The sequence below is a fragment of the Microtus oregoni genome, unplaced genomic scaffold (genome assembly GCF_018167655.1).
Source record: "Microtus oregoni isolate MIOR12 unplaced genomic scaffold, Mior012 000008F_ref0000371, whole genome shotgun sequence".
NCBI lineage: Eukaryota > Metazoa > Chordata > Mammalia > Rodentia > Cricetidae > Microtus > Microtus oregoni.
The window spans coordinates 15812950-15824577 of NW_024543067.1; positions in this window are offsets into that span (position 1 = coordinate 15812950).

Consider the following 11628-nt stretch of genomic DNA (forward strand, 5'->3'; position numbering starts at 1 on the left):
TCTGCTGCTGTAGGAGGATTGGCTGGGGGCTCTGCTGCTGTAGGAGGATTGCTGGGCCTTGCTCTCCAGTCAGCTTAGCCAGAGAAACATGGAACTACTGGTTCAATGACAGACACTGTTGCAAGGGAATAAGGCAGGGAGTGACAGAGCAGGACACTCAAATATCGTTTTCTGGCCTCTGTATGGTCGGCACATGCATACACATATACCATGTGCATATGTACACACACACACACACACACACGCACACACATTTCAAAACCAGCTTGATTATAGATCAAGACAATGTAAACAAGCAAACAAGCAAGCGAGCAAGCGATCAAATGCAGACTCTGTCCAACTAGTCCACTTCTAAAGAATTAAAATGTCACGAGAAAGCCCAATTCAGCACACAGTGGTTGCAAATCTGCCTGAGAATTTAGTCAATTAAAAGAAGTGAAATTTCCCTCTAGTCAACAAATCAAGTCTCCTCTAAAAGTCACTAAAAGATCAAGAACCCTGAATCTCCTGTCTTTCAGCAGTTCCTCTCTTAGATTTCAGACAGACGGGCTTAACTTTTTTTCCTATTTTGAGTAACACTCCACATGTAGTGTGTATCAAGAGGATAGCTAATTTTCCTCACTGATTGACTTCTCAGACTCTTCTAGGTTTCTTTTGTATGGTTTTACTATATTAAACTAGGCAATTCTTATGTACAGTTTTTCCATATCTCTTTTAACTTTATCACCAAATTTTCTTAATCATAATTCCAACCTTCCCCTTATATTTTCCCCTGGAGAAGACCTACCAAGTGCACAGATATTAACATGAAAACTGCCTGCTTCCTGCTCACTTCCTGCCTAGTTTTATGATCTCCATCCTAAAGCTGTAATTAACATAGTCCTGTGCTCAGGAGTTCAGCAGCTATTTTGTGAGTTACCACTGTGTGGCAGGCACTGTTCAAGGCTCTGGGAAACATCCCTGTAGGAGACAAGATAAGAAAATACAAATCTAAAGCTGAACTTCCATCATTTCCCAGGCTCCTAGAAGTCACCCCCCCCCCACCTGCATCCTGATTGTCATGGCTTGTTCTTTCCAGCTCATACATCCTTTCAAAGTTCAATCTGGTTCCTGCATTATTCCTTCCTTCCAAAGTTCAGCAGAGATGAATTGGCCAAGTTCACCCGAGAAAATGGCACATGGGGCTGCCCTCTCTCATCCTGCCTGTCGAAATCACTCAGGTAGCCGTGATTATCTACACAATGGAGTATTCACTTGTCTATGTTGTGAGAGTCTTAAAATCCTGGAGGTCCAGGCTCAACTGTGGAATGTCTCCCATAGCCTGGGAGAAGTGGAGAGAAGCGCAGAGATGATTTGTTCTGAGCTATATGAGCATCTCCTTTTCCATGGCTACCGATACTCATTGGATGCTGGATCAGGCCCAGCAATGCTGAGGGAGATGCAGGGCTGTTCAGGGTTGATGGCTCAGCTCAGCTTTAGCGACACGAGAAAGAGCTTCATCTGTTCACTTTAAAACTTCTATTCAGAAGGAGCAGACTTTTTCTCTTAAGAATGTTTGGTTTAGGCTTAAACACAACTATGTATTGACTTTAGGTTTCATCTTTTCTTAGAAATCTACGACTTGGAGTTTGTCCGTGCTGAGTTCTTAGGTACGTGGAACCCCTGCCATTCCAGTGAACAAAATTAATTTTCCAACAAGCGGTTAACAGTCACCTAAGAAGTAATAAGCTGGTTTTTTGTACTGATTTATCTGTACTGGTTACAAAGTGACCATCAGCTAGCAGGTTGATAGTGGGGGTTCCCTATTGGCTATGAGAATGACTCAGGCTGAGCAAAGGGCCAGTCCCACTTACCTGTTACAGACCCCTGTGATGTCTGCTCTGAGCAGCCATTGCATCAAACCCTAAAGTTTGAGTTTGGGTTTTTGTGTTGAAGCTTTAGTGGCTACATGCTTTTTCCACATTTGAGAAGTCTCTATTGTTTGTGATTTAACCGTTCAGTCTAAGGGGAAAATGGCGCTTTTGAGGAGATGGCAAATAAGCCCTGACCAGCAGTGGGGCCCCTCCTCTGGCCAGGGTTTGCAAGGACACTAACTGCATGTGTTCTCTCCCCAAAGGCATGAAACAGAACCAAGTGTTTCTCCCAAAAAGGCATGTCAGGAAGGTAGAAAAAAAATCTCTATCTAGAAAATCTATATAGCAAATATAGCTCAGGTATTGTAGGTACAGCCCTGGGAAGTGAAAATAGGAAATTCGGGGGCAAGGAGGGAGGAGACGGGAGGGAAGGGGAGAGGAAAGCCTTTGAAAAATCTGACACCAGAACAATTAGGTTCTTTTAGAGTTGTGTGACTTAGGATGGTCAGCAAAGATGTTGACATACTGTGGAATACACACACACACACACACACACACACGGACTTCAAAAATTTTACAATGACCCAGTATTACAGATAGTACACAAGCAATTATTAATTATAAGTTCATATAATGATAAACCATAAATCATCACCATGTAAATGTCTGTGGAGACGAGAAGACAGCATTGGATCCCCTAGAGCTGGAGTTCGAGGCAGTTATGAGTTACCTGATGTAGGTGCTGGGAACTGCGTTGTGATCCTCCGTGAGAGCAGCATACAATCTTAACAGCTGAGCCATTTCTCCAGACCTAACATATTATTCTTGACTGGTGATGGAACGATGACCAGCAAACGCCACCGCGTGGCTTTTTCTCTGTTTAAATTGAGTTGTGAATGAAAGGCAGACTTGAGCCGCAGGCATCTTCCCAGCCCGAGCCACTCATCTATTGATTTACCACATCAAGTGCTCTTCATGCACGCCCTTCCCAACTTCCTGTATCTACCTGTGCTGTATCCCTAATCTGAGAAACTGAAAAAAAAAGGCCTGTGGCTTTCGCCAGAGAAAGGCCCAGCTGGCTCCGTAGTAGGCCATCCGATCCCCACGCCCACGGCAGCCTAACCACTGTGTAATATGGTCTCCCAAGCATCCCCAGAATCTGCTCCATCTCTTATCACCGACAAAGCCGTGGGTTTGCTGGAGGAGAAAAAATGCGTGCAATCTAAAAGCGCTCCTCCAGTATCTGTTTTGACAGCCGAAATTAATTGTGCACTTTCGGAGCGCTTTTTGGCAACTCTTTCTAATGACCCGATCTGCCGCCTCCTTCCTCTGCGGCTTGGCAGGGCTCCGGGCCGGGGGCTGACAGTGGGCGGGCGGGACACGATCAACGCGGCCACCGCGCATCAGGAGAGGACGCTGCGACTCCCCACGCGCAGTGGCGGCGAACGTGGTTCGGTAGACGCTGACTAGGAGGCGCACAAAGCCGATTAAAGCAAATGTGTTAATTGTCTCGAAGAGGAGCAGTTGCCGCGCGTCCTTGCCTGTGTCTTCCAAAGCTAAGCAAGCTCTTTGCTCACCCCTAGGCTCCTCGCCAGGGGAGCCGACCAGAGCCAGTCTCTCCACGCCTTCTCGGGGTTGACCAGAAGAGGGAGCAGCTTCGGTGGGAAGAGAGAGTTCACATTCGGGTCTGAGAATGACACCTGGCTCCCAAACCGCTGATTCTAAGGACTAACACTTGTTGAAGCTAAAAACGATCAGCGAGAACAGAAAATACCAATTCTGGGGCTGGATAAGATACAGTAAGTCCATTTAATTGTGTAGAAAGAAACTTGATGAAACGCGCATTAATTACTTGAAAGTTCTCAGCATTCATGGTACTGCTATTGTCCTTAAAAGCGGCCTGCTCACCAAGTCAGTTTCTATGTCTCAGTGTCTTCTCCGCCCTGCTATGGTTTGTATGCACGCCCTGAACAGTCTGTGAGTAAAGGCTTGGTTCCAAGGATGGAAGCAGAGCAGATCTTTAAAGGGTGGAGCCTAGCAGGAGTTCTCTATGTCACTGAGGGCGTGCCTGCAAAAGGGATTGTGGGATCCCTGCCTTTTTCTATCAAGTCCCGGCTTGAGCTGAAAAAACTTTTCAGCCACACACAGTGGCCAGGATATGTCAGTTCAGTTCCTCTAGAGGTACAGATCACGCTTGGTGACACCATTCTGAAATCGTGAGCCTTCTTTCTTAGAAGAAAAGTCCCCTGAACTAATACAGATGTTAGAATTTGAAGCATAGAGAAGGCATGAATTCTGGCCACGAGGTGCTTAGAGGGTTCAGTGTGAGAGAGGGGCACTGTGAGGAGAACACCAGCATTCCCTCCTCGCTGGCTTCTCTCTAAACAACAAAGGATAAACATAAACGGAGAAGTTAATCTTTTACTTTGGGTAGGGATATTTCCTCCTTCGAATCTTCAGAGTCTTGGCAACAATTTCCAATGAGGATGAACTTAGAGTAGGGTTTGATTGTGAAGAGAGAAGTAAATTCAAACTTGGGAAAGTAGAGTTGCTCCTGACAGGTGAGAATTGAATGTAGAAAGAGACAGGCTAACAACAACCACAGCTGATACAGCAACAAATCTCTAACACCACCAGAGAGCAATGGGGACAAAGGGTTTGGACCAAGAAGTCTTGGTGTAAACTCCGGGAGGAAGAGTGTGAATCCAAAGCTGAGACAGTAAGAATTTTACTGCAAAATGTTGAGACCCAAATGATCAGCACACAACGGAAATGCTCCCGGTGATGGGCCCTCGTACAGTAGCTTTCGAGAGACAGGAAACCAGTTGAGGAGGACAGATGCACTGACTGGCTAGGGAGGACCCCAGTTCCGATCTGCTGCCCAGGTGACCTCATTCACAGCCCATGTGCCCTCGTTTTATTGGTGAACTGCAGCCGTGCTAACTTCAGTTCATAAGTGGCTGGTGGGGAGGACTTGAGTTAGGAAGAAGAGGAGCAGAGTCTGAGGGCTAAGCTTGGGAACAGACTCTCCAGGGAAACCATCTAGGAAGAATCGTGGTGGGTGTGCGAGAAGAACCACAAGCAGAAGCTCCTGCTGTTCAGCTAAAGGGCGCAAGCCTGACACCAGAGGGGCGAAGGTTGGGGAGTGGAAGAAAGACAGAGCAGAAGACGCATGAGGAGAGGACAGGTGGGGGGTATTTAGCTTGTGATGGGCAAACGGGGAGGACAGAGGATTCTGCCCAGGAGCTTGTGGTCTGGAGGGTGATGACAGCCACGATCATTTTTTTTTTTAAAGAAGAGATATTTTATTTTTGACTGTGTGTGAGTGAACATGTGTACATCTGATACATATGCGTGTAGGTGCCCCGAGGCCAGAGGCACTGCATGTCCCTGGAGCTGTAATTCCAGGTGGTTATAATCTGCCAGCATATAGGTGGTGGAAACTGACCGCGTGTCCTTTGCGAGAGCAATATGTGCTTTGAACTGCAGAGCCATCACTCCAGTCCCATCGTGAGCATCTTAGAATCAGAGGGAGTGGTATGGAGCTATGATCAGGAAGGTGCTTGTTCTGTTCCAGCACGGGGAGATGGATTCCTCTGGAAAAGCTAAAGCTGGTGTCAAAGCCAGACACAGGCACGCATCTTCAGCTCCTGCACTCAGGAGACTGAAGAAGGAGGATCAGAAGTTTGAGATCAGCCTGGGCACCACAGTGAAAATCCATCTCAATAAAATATAAAACAAATGAATCTCGAGAATTGAGACAGTGGACGGAGGTCCCAAGGAGAGAACACGGAATTTGCAGTTGCACACGTGGTGACCGGTAGAGGGACAGCATTGCTCCAGTCAGAGCAATTAGTGTGAGCACACAGAGGAGGCTGCGGCCGGAGTCAGAGTGTCTCCCGGACTGCGGACTGCGGCAGTGGCTGTGGCCCTGCTCCGCAAAGCTCCAGCTCCTGAGTTATCTTTCACAGTTCACTATGCACAGCCGTTCAGAAAGGTGAGTGTTTTACAGATGTACCCCAAGCATGAGTATGGCCAGAAAAACACTGCATATGGGGAGAGTGGATGGCCTGAAGGAGCCAGAGGGGCTAGGGGAGGCAGGGAGAGAGGAAGAGGAGGATGGTGATGAGGAGAAGCAGGGAGTATGAATCCCTCTCGTGGCAAAATTCAGACTAGAGAGAGGAGCCAGAGTTCAGGGACACTTAAAAGATCCATTAAATGGCAATTTGGATACAGAAGGTGAGGGAGAGTGAGGACTCAAATATTTTGACTCTGAGGAACTCTTTGGGAGGGCAGAAAAAGGAGGCAGCCTCAGAAACAGAACTTCAGGGATGTAAGAAATGAGTTTGGTGAAAGAAAGCAGAGACAAGTTGGGAGCGCTTAAGCCTGGAGGGAGGGTTTAGACAGTGAGAATCTGACGGTTGGGAGGGGACAGGGAATGGGAAGGAGCAAGCTGGGGGTGGGCACGCTGCCAAGGCTAAATGAGAGTGGTTTTGTCTTGCTCCTAAGATGGATGGGGAAGCCTGGGTATATTTGGTTTTGATGGGGTTACAGAAACAGAAGGAAAAAGCTGATGAAAAATGAGGGAGTTTCTGTGGTCACCAGAGCAAGCAAACACTCCGAGCCAGTTCTGGGCTCAGGCTTACTGCCAGCAGGTACTCTGATTCCTGGAGATGGTGGTAGTGAGCTGAAACCCAGGAAACACTGGGAGAAATCAGGGAAAGAGACATTTCCAAGGAGGCAGAGAGTAGCCAGAAATAAAATAGAACTGGTGTGTTCCCAGGTCCGTGTCAGTAGAGAATGGGAGAGAAGGAAGAGAGTGTACGGCTCAGGTGGGCATCAGGCGAGGACTCAGAAAAGGTAAGTTCCTGTAGTTTGTCCAGTCCATGGCTTCCAGAAGGGGCTGCTGTTTTGGCATTAGTGATCTAGGTGAGCTTTGTTCTCTTTTGGAGACCTGGTCTCACATTGGAAAAGAGGAACCAGATGAAGGCATTTCTCCGTGTTTTGCTGTTCTGTCTCCCTTAATGTGAACAGACACTTGCTTGTTAACTGTGTAACCTCTGGTTATTGTAGAATGCTGTTCACTTAGGCGGCCAGATGTGGACTTGCCTTTCTTTAACTGACGGCCTTCTTATGGTTTCCTCGTCAGTATTCCTGCCTGTTCTATGTACGTAAGTGGAATAGGAACGTATCTGCATACAGCAATGAATAGCAGCATATCTGCATACAGCAATGCATCTAAGCAGCTGCAACATATATTTGATGTAGTGAAGCAGCAATTTTTGAACACCAGTGTTTCTCCTTCTGCAAGTCTGCCCATATGATCAGAAGCCAGATAAGGCCCTGGAAGAAATTCCCTTTTACCCTCTGCAGCGTAAAATCTGCCTTGATTCTTGCCAAAGCCTCCCTTTGCATTAATGGACACACAACTCTTATCTTGATGTATGTGGGGCATGGTGCTTCTTCAGTTCTGACAAAAACAAGGGATCCGCAGAGAATAAAGGAGTCCTGAAAAATCGCTATTCCCGATACCACAGGAGTTCTCCTCCTCAGCCAAGTCACCCGTGAGTCACCCGTGAGAAATGAAGAGCATGAGGCCATTCGTCAAGTTGGCAAGCTACGAAGTTCTTTGCTTTCAAGCAGTAGCATGGCTGAATCATTGGGCAGCCTGGCCCTCTCGTCCACATGTGGTGGAAATTGAGTAGAACACAGAAGACAGCCCTTACTTCTGGGTTTCAGAAGCTTCTAAATGAAAATGGGGTGGAAGAACTAGAAAATAATTCCAAGAACCAGAGGCACAGTAACCTTAGAATATGCGCATGTAGGCGTCACTTCTTGCCCTGTCCACTCTAAAGTGTGCACTAAACACAACAGAAGAGCTGCCCTCTTTGCTTTGATGTAGGTGGAAAACAAGAAGAGATTCTACTCCCGAGTGGAATCTTCCACATCTCAGATGTTATGTGTGGAGAGCGATTGGGTGTCACTTCTGACAGATGCTGTGATAAGTTAGCATGGGCTGAGTCCACATGCACTTCAGAAGAGGAAACTGTGGCCACACCAGATATCCAACATTGCACTGATTCTAAAGGTAGCTGAATTCTTTTCGGTGACTTCCAGAGCTGTCGTAAACCAAAGATTATGGAATGCTTTGTTTAGATCCTTTTAGCTCTATCTTCAGGCCAGGTGTATTGTCCTTAGTTAGTCTGGAGCAGACTAGAGCTACAGAGAGGAGGAAGAGCCAAGAGGCTCTGCTATGATGTGGTACAAGATATTATTCTAATAACCAGCAAGAATCATTATTAAAAAGCAACAAAAGCTGTTATAGAATTAATCGCCTCCTAAGGACTCACACACTGGACACGGACTTTGACATAGACACCTTTTCCACTGGCAAGATTTGTCACCAGGATTCTGACCATTTCATCCCAACCTATAGCAAGGTGTCCTCACCAAAAGTCACATGGCTTTGGAGGCTAGTAAAAATAGAGTACTCTACCAGGCAGTGGTGGCACACACCTTCTATCTCAGCACTTGGGAGGCAGAGGAATGTGGATCTCTGAGAGTTCAAGTGATCCTACTCTACACAGTGAGTTCCAAGACAGCCAGTGTTACACTGTGAAATGCTATTTCAAAACAAACAGCAAACCAAAAACCAAAACCAAACCAAACCAACCAACTAGTCAAACAAAAAAGGTAGAAGAACGGAGAACTATATCAGCTCCTGAAATCTCAAGGTGAGCACACAAGAAGACAGTGACTCAAGCCACCTTAGTTTGGATAGGCTGGTCCATTTTTCTGAGCACTGCATGACTGGCTCTCATGGTTAGCATTGACCCTAGTTTTCAGCTCTTACACTGCTTACACTGCACTCGAGTTCACGCACCAGGCCAGGTAAATGGTAGCTCTCACCTCTGATCACCTCAGCGTTCAAGATAGTCATCCCAAAGCCAGATGCAGCATGTGATCTGCCATTAGGATTGCCACCATTTCCAGATGACCATCTTTACCTCTGTCTTACTCTGTGAATGTGGTCTGCAATACTCTTCTGCAAGCTCCTTCTTTGGACATCCAAGAAGCAGGGGGCAGCGAAGTGTCTTGTTACAGAAGCCCCTGGATGGGCAGGCTCTCCTTCTCCTACTCTCTTTGCTCCTTAAAACCCTCAAGCACAGAAAGAAATGTATTGGCAGCTAAAAAGAAAATTAAAAACGTTTCCAGAGTTTAGGGGTGAGAACAGCGTGCCGTAACTCCTTTGTCAGTTATTATTTTTTGAGTTGTTCCTCTCTCTCTCTCTCTCTCTCTCTCTCTCTCTCTCTCTCTCTCTCTCACACACACACACACACACACACACACACACTGTTTTTCTGTCTCCCTCTTCGACACCTAGATTTCTCTTTTATGAGGAATACGCTCCCTTTTGAAAGATGATGTTGTTCTACAAGCCAAAGTGAATGAAAAAAGAAATGGAGGCCAGAAAGAAACAGAGTGAAAGTCGCCAGACCCAGCCCACTCACTTTTATTCTGTGAGCTTTCACTGTGCACGGAGTACGACCAGGCGCTGTGCTCGGCAGGGATGCACAGACACAGGCATGCGTGTGTGCGCGTGTGTGTGCACGTGCGTGTTACTCAGCTGCCTAACATAGACGATCCTTTTCCTCCTTAGGTGGCTATTGCATAGGTGGAGGCCAATGAGTGGTGACCCCCATTCGGAGGGCAGAGATAGAGGCTGTCCTGCTAGAAGCGGGAGGGGGTATACTCAGGACAGCGAGGCTGGGAAGTGTGCTACAATCCTGTTCTCCATGCTTGCCGCCTTCACAGCCTCTGTGGGAGTGCTACAACCCCAAGCTTACAGAAAGCGGTCTCGCCCCTTACTAGCTGACATGTCCGTGTGTGTGTGTGTGTGTGTGTGTGTGTGTTGCTATTTATCACAAAACAGTGGTTTTCAGTCCAATGGGTTTTGTCTATGAGTTTTATTCTCCTTGCTCCCCTCCATCTCCTTTGTTAATAACATTTGGCGTGAGGCATTTTTGGTTGTTATAAGTGGGGAGGGGCAGGAGTTAGGGAGGTGATTGTCACTGCATTTAGTAGCAAGGAATTACGGATGCTGCTAAATGTCCTTCAACACACAGACCGCCTCTGACAAGCACGAGCGATCAGGCCCCAGTGTCAACAGGCTGAGGTTGAGAAACCCTGTACTGAAGGAAGAGACCTTTGACCCTACCCTAATTGTGCAACGATAGTCACAACACACATTTGTCAAGCACTTACTACACGCCAGACCCCGTTCCTTGGGTTTCACATGCCAAATCTCATTTCTTTTTCTTTTTTTTATTTTATAACAGACTTCAAGGCAATCTTTGAAGCATCACGCAAACTTCTCCAACATGGTGACTTGAAGAAAGGAAATGGTTTGCTGAGGTCCCAGTGTGAAAAAGCGGCCTGTATGGGATCTGAACTTCACAGCTCACCTCTGGACTACAAAGTGTATTGTCCTCAGTTGGGAAGAACAGCTACTTTCCCCCCCACCCCTTGGGTAAACACAGACACCTAGAAGGAGAAGTGGCAAATTCAACAATCTGCTTTTGTAATGCAAATGCTCAAAATCTTTTTAAATGGCTGCCCTGAGGAGGGTGGTACCCATTAACAGGAGTGAAGAGGCACACCTGACCAGACAGGACCACATTAATGGCAGGGCACAGCGTGGGGGCACGCCTCTGCCTTTTGGAGCACACACACCCAGCTTGCTGATCTTACTGCTCTGCAAAGCCAGTGCACAGCAGCAGCCAGCCCCTGCACCCGTTGAACCACCACGGTGCAAACTTCTTGGCACGGCTTCCTTGTGGAAACTATAAGCAGATTCTAAACTAGCATTATCATTAATCGGGGCTGACACTGAACTGCCCCCTCCTAAGTACTGTTCAATCACTGGCCTTCTCATTCCTTTCTCTGAGATTCCCACAGGCCTCCTTAGTGTGAAGAGCACCTGAGCCTGCCCTGGTGTGTGGTCCCCAGTGAACAATGGAAGCAAAGTAATCTCTGACAGAGTCAGGGGACGTTAGACATAAAGCAGATATGGAGCAATGTTAGAGAGGGCCTTGGGGAGCAGCTTAGGCCAGAGGAGAGTATGGGAGAGAGGCCAGGTTCAGAGAGCAAGGTGGGGGCCAGGAAAGCCACTAATCTGGTGGTTGAGGGGGGGACACAACAGAGCAAGAGGGAGCCCGTACTTATCCAGACTTGTCACTTTAGTGGATTCCATAAAGAGGCACAGGCAGGCTTCCCATCTAGCCTGGGAAACTAGCTGAACTTGAGAGAAGAATTTCAAAAAAAGTTCCTCATTCAGGAAATCTACTTGATAATTATATATTTTAAAAACTATTAGTTATGCTTCAGGTTTTATTCACTTTTGCCTTATTTAAGGGATGTAGGAAGCACAGAGAGCCTGCATAGCTTTAATCTGTCTGATCATGCATACATTCATTCTGCAAGTATTTACCGCAATCCGCTAAGTGTCAAGCACTGTTGAGAAGGCAGTAGCTACAGCGGTAAACAAAATAGATGTGGCTGCCCAGATAGAGCTGGCATTCTAGAGGCAGAGGCAGGGAACAAGTCAGTAAGGATAACAGAGAAGTTACTGAACTCTGTGTATCAGAGAACACAAGCATCAGAATGAAAGGTAGCCGGTGTACTAAGAGGAAGTATTGACAAACCATATATATATATATATATGAGATCAGGAGTGAAGACTCAGAATATATAAAGAGCTCCAATAGCTAAAGAG